Source organism: Amborella trichopoda, chromosome 7, assembly GCF_054954075.1.
Source record: "Amborella trichopoda isolate Santa Cruz 75 chromosome 7, AtrichopodaSantaCruz75HAP2 v2.0, whole genome shotgun sequence".
Lineage (NCBI taxonomy): Eukaryota > Viridiplantae > Streptophyta > Magnoliopsida > Amborellales > Amborellaceae > Amborella > Amborella trichopoda.
The window spans coordinates 34972116-34982839 of NC_142342.1; the positions used below are offsets into that span (position 1 = coordinate 34972116).

The 10724-nt window shown below is 34.5% G+C and overlaps 1 long non-coding RNA gene across 1 annotated transcript; it reads right to left on the reverse strand.

Annotated features, from left to right (window-relative positions):
• Positions 1-279: 279 nt before the first annotated feature.
• LOC148781373 (uncharacterized) lies at positions 280-1807 on the reverse strand. Its single transcript, XR_016059994.1, has 2 exons — positions 1514-1807; positions 280-602 (listed from the first exon to the last, which is right to left on the reverse strand). It is a non-coding gene; the product is annotated as an uncharacterized LOC148781373 (long non-coding RNA).
• Positions 1808-10724: the final 8917 nt, after the last annotated feature.

A 10724-nucleotide genomic window follows, 5' to 3' on the forward strand; every position in this document is an offset into this window, starting at 1 on the left:
TTTGTGGAGAAAAAAGCAGATGAATTTAGTTGCTTCATCATTTCCTTTTTCTAGTTAGGTGTTCTTTTCCTGTGAGCCGCATATATTTATAGATGGTTGTCTATGATCCACTGCCATTCATATCCCATGATCGAAGCATAACATTAATCAATAGAATCTTATGATTTCGTTATGATTCAGTTTTTCTATCAAGAGAATCTTATAAGTATAAGCTGAGCATAAGACCCACAATGGGAGTAGCTAAAGTAGCCAAACCAAGTTGCATAAGCATGAAGCCCAATAATAATCGTACTTCGTATTCATAATACCAACAACATCGAAGTCACACAGATTGAAGTAAACATAGCTCACTTTATTAATTTTCACAGCATAACAAGGCAACCAAAAAAAAAAAACAAAGTTTGACGTCAAGCAACTTGATGGGGACTGTTTTGATATATATATATATATATATATAGCTTTCACTCCATATGTGAAAGGCCAACATGGAAGCTGGGCAGCAGCCTTGAATGGATTAAGGAAGGATTAACATATGAGTCAATGTTGTCATTCGTGCAAGGGTACTTCCAACTTCAAAAGGGCTGGCTATTGTCAACTCTACCCTGCAGCCCAAAGAACAATAACAAATTTCAAAATTTAGGTCAATCACCCTTGAAAATTTGATGCATATTCTACTCCAACAAAATTATGAATTGGATTTGAAATTAACCACACAACTAGATTAGATCATTTATGAGAATGACATTGAAGACAATAAATCAAACAATTAGTGCACTTCAAACACATTATGAATCCCTTTGAAGAACTATGTATTCCACATTCATAATAATCATGAAGGCTTTCCATGACTTCTACTCCTCTTAGAACAAGGCTGCAAAACTAAAAATGGATGTGGGTTGATCCCTCTCTTGCTGCCCAATATTAAGATGTCATTTATATGACCCTTTCATTGATATTTCGACCTACCTTGGGTGTGTGTGTGTGTCAGAGAGAGAGAGAGGATATTGAGCAATAGAGAAAAGAGTTCTATAAAGAGAGAGACATAGAGTGAGAATATTTTCTTAGTCCCCCTCTTTCCTGATTCTATGGGTTTAGGGATCACCCTTTTTCACTCATCTACCTCATGTTTCTAATGGGTTCAGAATCTCTCTTTGCGTTTAATGAATAAAATAAGTAAAATCATAGTCAAGCAAGAGAGAGAAACAGTTAGAGCGCCAAACTGTATAAGAGAGCAAAATCATAATCAACAAAGAGACCATAAAAATCTAGTTTTTTCTCGTTAGATCATATTTGGCATTTCTCTCTAGATCATATCCCAACAAATTTGGTTTTTCTCTTTAGATCATAACCAAGAAAGAGAGCAAAATTATAGTCAAGAAAGACCCCATGAAAATCAATGGGGAAAACCCCTGAAATCTAGAGAGAGAAACAGTTAGAGCACCAAAACTGTATAAGAGAAAATACAAAAGTACACCCAAGAATGAAAAGAAAAAAGATAGTCAAGATTGAATACCCGTTTGTCCCTATAAGTATTGAGATTTTGTATTTCCTTGTTTAGTTGGAATGAGAAAGAGGGATATTGAGAGAGAGAGCACCATTGTGAGAAGCCTCGTGTTCCTGAAAAAGGGAGAGAGAGATCTCTTGGAACGGGAAAAGGAAGAGAGAGAGATAGAGAGAGGGAGGCATTCTTTGAGAGAGAGAGAGCTCTGATGTGAGAGAGCTCTGTGGTGGGTAAGGGTAGAGAGAGAGAGCTCTGTTGTGAGAGAGCTCTGTGTTGGGGTAAGGGTAGAGAGAGAGAGAGAGCGGGAGCGGGAGCGGGAGGGATGTTTTGTTTAAAAGAGTGGCGAGAGGGAGTCCCGGTGCAAATTATTTTTAATAAAAAAAAAAAAGACAAAAATAGCTTCACCGGATCAATGTTGTTCATTTCACTTGGTGGGTTTTTTAGTCTAAACCGATGGTTTAAAAACGGTTCGGTGATTCGGATCGGGCACCTAAAAAACCGATTCGGATCGATGAATCGGCGATCTCGATCGGGAATCGGGTGAATCGGTCAGAATAAAGGTTCAAAAAAATCCGAAAAAATTATTAAAATTCATTATAAATATTGTTTTTTAGGAATTCAATAAGAAATGAGGGTACTCCATTAAGAATTTTCATGTTTTTGAATGAATATACGAATATTTATATGTTCTTTCCCTGCATGAACCGCCATTCAGCATTTAATTTACATCATACAAAAGGATAAACATAGAATTATCATGGAATAAGTATATCAACATACATGGACTACAATAAAGCATAAAATTAGTAACATACGATCTAAAAATAAAATGATAGACGACGTTGTTGTTCTTCTTGGTCACGCTGGTGCCATTGATCGAATTCGTTTGACAATTCATTGATTCGATCTAAAAATAAATTATCGATATTAGCAAGCATCTGACTATTCCCAAATCCCTGAGTGTTAGTGTTTTGTTGTGTTCCCAATCCAAAACCCCGGAAGCTTGTCCATCCTTCATGCTCACCTGCACTGTCGTCCTCATCCCTACACTATTGCTGTTGGGACTCGATATGTGAATAATATGACTGGGATAGGGTGGCCTCAGAATCATTATCTCTCTCATTTTCTCTTAGACCCGTTTCCCACTCTTCCTCATTAGGTGCAATATCACCGACATCTCTGACGAATTGTGGATACGTTGGCTGGCTGCTTCCTCTTTCATGCTGCTCATCACTTTCTTCAAGATCTTCATCACCGATAGCCTCAAGGAATGCTCTCTTGTGCAACACTGGCTCCTCCTCTTCTACTACCCATTGGTCTGCTGTGTCTGTGACAAACATTGGGTCTAAGTCTATTGGCCCATAGTCTTCAAGCTTCCTTCTTATATGTCGCTCTCTGAGGTTTAAATTATAATGAACGTAGACTAGTTTATGAAGCTTCTCAGAAGCGAGACGATTCCTCCTAGTAGTATGCAACTATTGGAACGTACTCCAGTTGAGCACCTTGATTGCTATCATGTCTGGGAGAGCACCTTGATTGCTATCATCTTTAGGTGAGGTGCATCGGTACCATATATCTCCCACCATTCACCTGGATTAAAATGCAAAAAGCATTGTAAGGGCAAGAACAATTCATAAGATTAAATATATGAATGAACAAAATATTAGCAAGGGGATAACCTGGATCCATCATAGTTCGAGAATTCTTGGCAAGTCTAGTTCCGAAGGATCCTATAGCATCCCTATACATAGCAAGCTAAAATAAATATATTACGTTTTAGTGCATTATTCCTCACAAATATAACAACTCAATGAAGTTCTTACCCAAACATTAAATAATACCTCTTGGTTTCGATGGCTTCTCTCCAACCTTGCAATAATGTATCTGACCCCTTCCATAATCTTGTGGGGTTGTTCAGGTGTCAAATAGAAAAATTTTGGGTTGAAGTAGTAACCTAAAAAATATAAAGGTAGAAAAATGTCATTTACAATTTCATAAAAAAATAATTTAAAATGAAACATTGTAATGATATAAATATATATTTACCAGCATAATGAATTGGACGTCCAAATTTGGTGTTCCACCTCCTTTCTATAATCTCGATCACTTTGATAGCAAAATTACACTTCTCCCCAATAGTTGATTTCGCCCTCTCAATACCTTCATAAAAGATACCCATGGTAGCTTTCTTGTCAACATCCACCATTCTTAACACCGTGACCAAAGGGGCAGTGGCCTCTACAACACTGGAACATCGAGACCATAACTGCCTATTTGAGACAATGTTGTCCACTTTTATACCGGTACTGGACTTCGAGAGGCGGTCATTTAACCACTCTTCACAGGTAAACAATCTCTTTAATGCACCTTCAGATTCTCGAATGGAGTCCACAGCTAAGTAATCGGTCGCAAAGCGGGTTATAGCAGGCTTGATTATCTCTTTTTTCTTAGAGTGTTCTCTAAACAGAAATAAAATTTTAGAGTGGTTGTATATAAAATCTCAACACCAACCTTGCTTCCTCTAGAGTCTCCTTCACAATTTTGATCTCACCGATCTCCTCTAACATAAGATCGATGCTGTGTGCAGCACACGGGGTCCATATTAGATCCTTCCTCTTATCCATCAACTTGCTGCCCGCAGAAACACATGTAATAAACTGGACTACATGCTTATCTCCCACCTCCTCCACTATCTGATCATATATTTGTACGTAGAAGTTTGCATCCTTCTTCATCCCTGATACGTCTTTGCTAGACAAAAAAACTGCACCATTTGGGGAATAGGCCAAGAAGTTTAAAAACTCCTTTTTGATAACTTTATTCAACCAACCATCACTCATGAGGGTAATGCCTGTCTTTGGCCAACTCTGTTTATATTCTTCAATCCAATTTTTAACTTCCTCCACCTCTTCATCTAATATTGGTTCACTGAGCTCATATGTCGTCGAGGGTTTTACCCCGGGCCCGACTCTCTAGATTGCACTGACTATAGGTGGAAAATATGGGCTATTTGCTGCATCAAAGGGAATCCCTTTATCGTAAAACCATTTACCAACATATCTCCCCAACATGTTTCTTGTCCCTTTAAACATGCCTTTTAAGGTCATCCGTTGTGACTTAGGCTTTGAGAGAAATGAGTCTTTACGACCATGACCTGCAATACTAGCACTCTTAGGTAACCTAGAAACAATTTCTTCAACATCTGATTCTCCTTGATACATATTGCCACAAACCCCTCCATACATATTTGAGCTGGGGCCGCCATACATGCTCGAGCTGGGCCCGCCAAGCATATCTGAGCTAGGCCCACCATGGATGTCTGAGCTAGACCCACAGGGCATTCTAAACCCACGTTCCCTCTGATATTGTTCATGTAAACTCAATCTTGTGGCCATGTCCAGCTCATTATTATATTGCTCTTCGAAGTCATTATTATATTGCTTTTCTGTATCATTCATGCTTGATGGCGTATATAAACTAGCTATCTCCTCATTCATCCTATGTTTGGCAATTTTTTTACCTTTGTTAGCATTAAGAATTACCGCCATCTGTTTTTTTACATTACTAAGGACACTGGTGCATGCAGAAACTTCTCCCTTAACGCCTGCCAAGTGTTGCTTGAACCTATGTACCCTACTACTTATCACTCTTTGACAGTAATTACAAATAATTATGTCTTTTTTGTTGGGATCAAGTCTGACCCCATGTTGCCATGCAGGGTCTTCTGCAGATATTGACATGATTCAACTGTTTTAAGATGTAAAAAGTATAAGATTAACCTGACAATTAAAAAAGAAAAATAATCACCATGTGTAGTGATAATATGTTGCGATAGTTCATATAGTCATATTTATTGTTATTTGTTATTGCAAAATACCTTTATTGACAATAATATTTTCGTACATATCAATTACAAACATTCAGGATAATACAATACAAAATGCAAGCTCCAAACATGGCTACAACTCAATTATCAAGAACATACATGTTTTGCATTAAAAAATTAATAAGAAAACAATTCTTCATAGAGCCAGCTAACATCAGTCATTCCAACTAAAAAATGCATTAACAACAGATAAAAAAAATACAATTTTGCATTAAAAATATAATAACATGCATTTTTTTGCATAAATAATCTATCAACATACAATTTTTTCAACAAAAACTTTAACAATAAAAATTTAAACTATGGTTTAATACCTCATGATAATTAAAAGCTTGTCACGATTTTCACATCTTTTCGGAAAATCATCATTTTTCAAAAATTCGATCATGGAAAAAAAAAAAAAAAAAAGTACAGCAAACTCAAACAATAAAAATAAAAAATTGGGTTTAATACATCATGATAATCAAAACCTTATCACGATTTTCACATCTTTTCGGAAAATCATCATTTTTCAAAAAATTCGATCATGGATAAAAAGAAATTTAAAAAAAAGTACAGCAAATTTTAAAAAAATTCGATCAATGGATTAAAAAAAAAAATCACAAATTTTCAAAAAATTCGACCATGGATTTCAAAAAAAAATTCGATCATGGATTAAAAAAAAAAAATCACAAATTTTCAAAAAATTCAATCATGGATTACAAAAAAGTCGATCATAGATTACAAAAAATTCAATCACGGATTACAAAAAATTCGATCATGGATTACATAAAATTCGATCATGGATTACAAAAAGCCAAAAAAAAAAAGAACTCGATCGTGGATTACAAAAAAAGAAAAAAACAATTCAATCATGGATTACAAAAAATTCAATCATGGATTACAAAAAACTCCATCATGGGTTACAAAAAAAACAAAAAACAAAAAATTCGATCATGGATTACCAAAAAAAAAAAAAACATTTCGATCATGGATTACAAAAAAAAAACAAGCATTTCGATCATGGATTACAAAAAATTCTATCATGGGTTACAAAAAAAAACAAAAAAAGTAAAAAATTCGATCGTGGATTACAAAAAAAAAAAAAAAAAACAATTCGATCATGGATTACAAAAAAATCGAGCAAGTATTACAAAAAATTTGATCATGGATTACAAAAAAATAAAAAATAAAACTAAAAAATAAAAAAAATTATGTTCTTTACAGAGCCATATTACATAAGCCATTTTAACTCAAAAATCCATCTCTAAGCGAATAAATTACATCCAATTGAGTACATTTTCTGATAAACAACAATATAAGGAATCAAAACCTTAAATTTGGAACATATTATTTTTAATATATCATGAACAAAAAAATCAAAAGGCGGAAAAAAAAAAAAAAAAAGACAGCGGAAATTTGGTTTCGCAGGCATCTCTGTGTTCATGTGAAATTTCATGCTGTAATTGACCAAATTACATAAAACTGAATATGTTAAATCATAATAGACGCAATAAAGATTAAAAACCCTACAAATTGCACTCATTATCTTCAAAATATGCAGTGAAATTAATCATATGGCGGATAAAAAAAAAAACCAAACTTCTTACCTGGTTTGTGAATCGGAGCCTTCAATCTCCAAAAAACTCTGTTTTTCTCAACGATTATCACAAATTAGTAACAAAAGGTTTTGATGAACAACTTTACGATCAAAATGCCTAAATATTTTGAAAGATTCATGCCCTATTTGGCATGAAACATAAGGAAAAGCGTAAACCCTAAAAATGCAAGTTTCGTGATCCAAAAACACAAAATTTCTCAACCATTTAATCCGTGTAAAAGCTGATTAAAGTTGTTTAAAGCCTACAAATTAGATCACATGCCAAAAAAAACAAGAAAAATGATCAAAAAATGATAAATTTCGAAGAATCCCTTGAAGAACACTGTGCAGCCAGTGTTCTTCATGGGACTCGCCAATTCCGTACAGTGAATCGGCAAGTCACTGTGCAGAATCGTCCGGTTCTCTCTAGAACCGGACGAGTCCTGATTTTTTTAACGGCTCGAGCCGTCCATGGCTATTCCCGAGTCGAACGGAGCGAGTCCGGTTCGACTCGACGTTTTTTTAAACACTGGTCTAAACAATGTTGAGGACTTTAATGGTTTACTCCACAAGTGTAGCCTAACCAAATATATATATATATATATATATAAATAAGTAAAATATATATATATATATATATATATATATATATATATATATATAAATAAGTAAAAAAATAAAAGAAATGATCTTATAAGGCTTTCTTCTATGTGTGTAAGACTTCAAAAGATCATCATTAAATTTGATACGGATCTATAGAAAAGTCAAATCTCACACCCATGTGATAACTTTTCTAGAGATCCATGCCAATTTTAATGGTGATCTTTTAAGGTCCTACACACATGAATGGAGAGGGATCTATATATATAAAAGATGACTTATTAAAATATATTACAAAAAAATTAGTGGGTGTACAAGGAAGAGAGAGGAAGTTCGCAAAGTAAAAATGATGAAAGTAAAAGAAGAAGAAAAAAGATGAGGGACAAGCGAAGAAAATAAAGGGCAAAAATAAAGGAGAAAACCAGAAAAGGTGAAGAAGAGAAGCAAGGTTGTAATTTAGCGGCTCTGATGTCTTTGGCAAGCAGGCTCAATGTTTCTGGACTCGGTCGAAGAGAATTAGAACTCATTAGTTGAGTTCTCTGTAACGAATTCTTATAAATATTATGTATACCCAACTTTATTCAAACAACGTCTAATTGACTTATTGGCTATTTTGTATGCCTCAACAACCTCACGTCTATGGGATACAAATTTATTTCCATAAGAAATTATTTTCATCACGTTTATGGGATACAAAACTATTTCCATCAGAAATTATTTTCCTCCCATAGATTATTTTCTTATTTCAAACTAAAGAACTCTATATCCTTGCCAGATTTCCCTATTACAAAGACATTCACTTTATAAGAAGGGATTGAATACTATGAGACCATTTATTTTTAGTATAATGAAGTCATAATTGGTCCATTGGATGTCATATTGGATGGCTTCGTTTATGTCATAAAATTCCATAAATTTTGTTTTGAACTTGGAGTCTAATCAATGATATACTCACAACCATCCAATATGAAATCTGATAGAATAAAGTTTAGTCTAGTCTGTTAAACACGAACTCTAATAAAATAGGTATAAGGCATAGGGGAGATTCCTATTTTGATAGGAATAAACGTGATATGCTTTATCCATATGGGAGTTTTCCATCCCTTGAAGTAAACCCCGTATTTGAGGAACTCAATGGTGTTCTTAATGCTTAGTTATTTCTAAAATCCTGAAGGATTATAATTAGATGTGGTCTCACCCATACTTGGCAAGTCCTGGATTAAAATTTCAAATCTTTTGAAATCCATTAGACCTCAAGTTTTTCAAAAAATCGTGTTTTTTTCAGTAGAAATGATATAAATCTGTATCTTACCTTTTTCAAAGAGACATTTAAAAAAGATTTTGTCCTACAACTTTGTCTTCATTGATTTAATACCTTTGAATTTTGGTATAGAGATAAGTACATTAAAACAAATCTTGATTCAGCAAAAACTATCAACAAGACTTTTCGCCAATATGTTCCCTTTAAAAAAGATATAAATATATTTTCCAAAAAACAATCCATTGAACCAACTATAAATCATAAAAATAATTGTTAGAGTTTGAGGAAGGGGAAGAGTAACCCAATGAAACATAGATCGTCATTATAAAGAGCAACAAAGATATTTAGTACCAATTAAAGATTTAGGCAGCTTTCAGGGTGAGGTCTTAATAGTAGACTTAAGCACTTTTTTACTTTCAAACTGAATATAAAAGTTTGATTAATTTTACCTTTTCAATTTTTATATTCCAATACATACTAATAGTTGTCTTAGATGATGAGAATGGCATACAATATAACAATTTGGATGGAACATTATTTTATATTTTGGGTTTTTTGTGTTTAAGTTAATTGCAATCCTACAGTAAAGGTCTTTTTCTTCTTTTCTTCCATCGTTAATCCCATTCCTTGGGTTACGCTCTTGTTGTTTGTTAATACAGTTCTTGTGTTTAGTGTTTTTATTGTTGTTATTGTATTGTATGCGCCCAATAATTTCATCCAATGTTTTTCCTCATGAAAATAACTTTCATTAATACTTGGGACGTTCAATCATCTAAAGTAAATTTAGCAGTCCTTTTCTAAAAATCACATTTTTTTTTTGGTAGATCAATGGGCTATATAGGCCCCTACCCATTGTAGAAATAGTGAGTACTTTTGGAATGTGTCACAAGTGTTGGATTTGGTGCTATTCTGGCACGTACCCATTTTAGAAATAGTGAGTACTTTTGGAATGTGTCACAAGTGTTGGATTTGGTGCTATCCTGGTACATACTGAGGAGAGTTATTCTTGTACTTTGACATACATATCTTGCTAATGCAACAGAAAACAAGGACAACTAATGAGTAGTGAGTAAAATAGGTTTAATAGAGGAAACCTGCCATCGTTAACACACAAGTGTTGGTTGGTTTAATGGACGAAACCTGGCATCGTTAACACACAAGTGTTAGTTGGGTTCAAACGTTTCCCCTCCCGAAGGATTACTTCTCATTAAATACTCAAGCCACGTTGATTACAAGAAAATAACCAAAAGATCAGTGTAATCTACCCCATAAACCCAAAAAAATAGCCAAAATATCAGCTTCTATTAACTACTCATGTAAATCTACCAAAAGACTCGGTCAACCTGATATACATGACTTTATTAACAACTCCTACACGACTCTTTATGAGAAATACATACTCATGCTTGCTTTATTTACCATGCTTATCATTAAAAAGAATGAACTACACACGTAATATCTCATGCATCCTTAAACTTTGGTCTTGTCCTTAAGACCAAAATCTGAAAATTGCTGATCTGTTGCAATGATGCTATCTTCTTCTTCATACCAGGCCTCAATTAAAAACAAATTTTTACATCGATGTCCCGACACAAATTTCTCATTGCAATTATAGCACAACCCTTTTTCACGTCTCTCTTGCAATTCAGTAGGTGTCATCCACCGAACTGGAAGCGTATGACCGCTGTTGGTTGCCTCATTGCTGGTTGTGATGGACTCCTTCGTATTGAACATTGGAACAAGTTGCCACTACGAGAAATTATGGGCCTTGTACAAACGGGCAAGTCCGATAGTTGCTAATAAGCTTGTAGGGCGCCCTACTAATACATCTGCTTGATGTTGTCCCTTGATTCGCCGATGAAACAGCTGACTTGGCGGTTAGGAGGAAGATACCCCA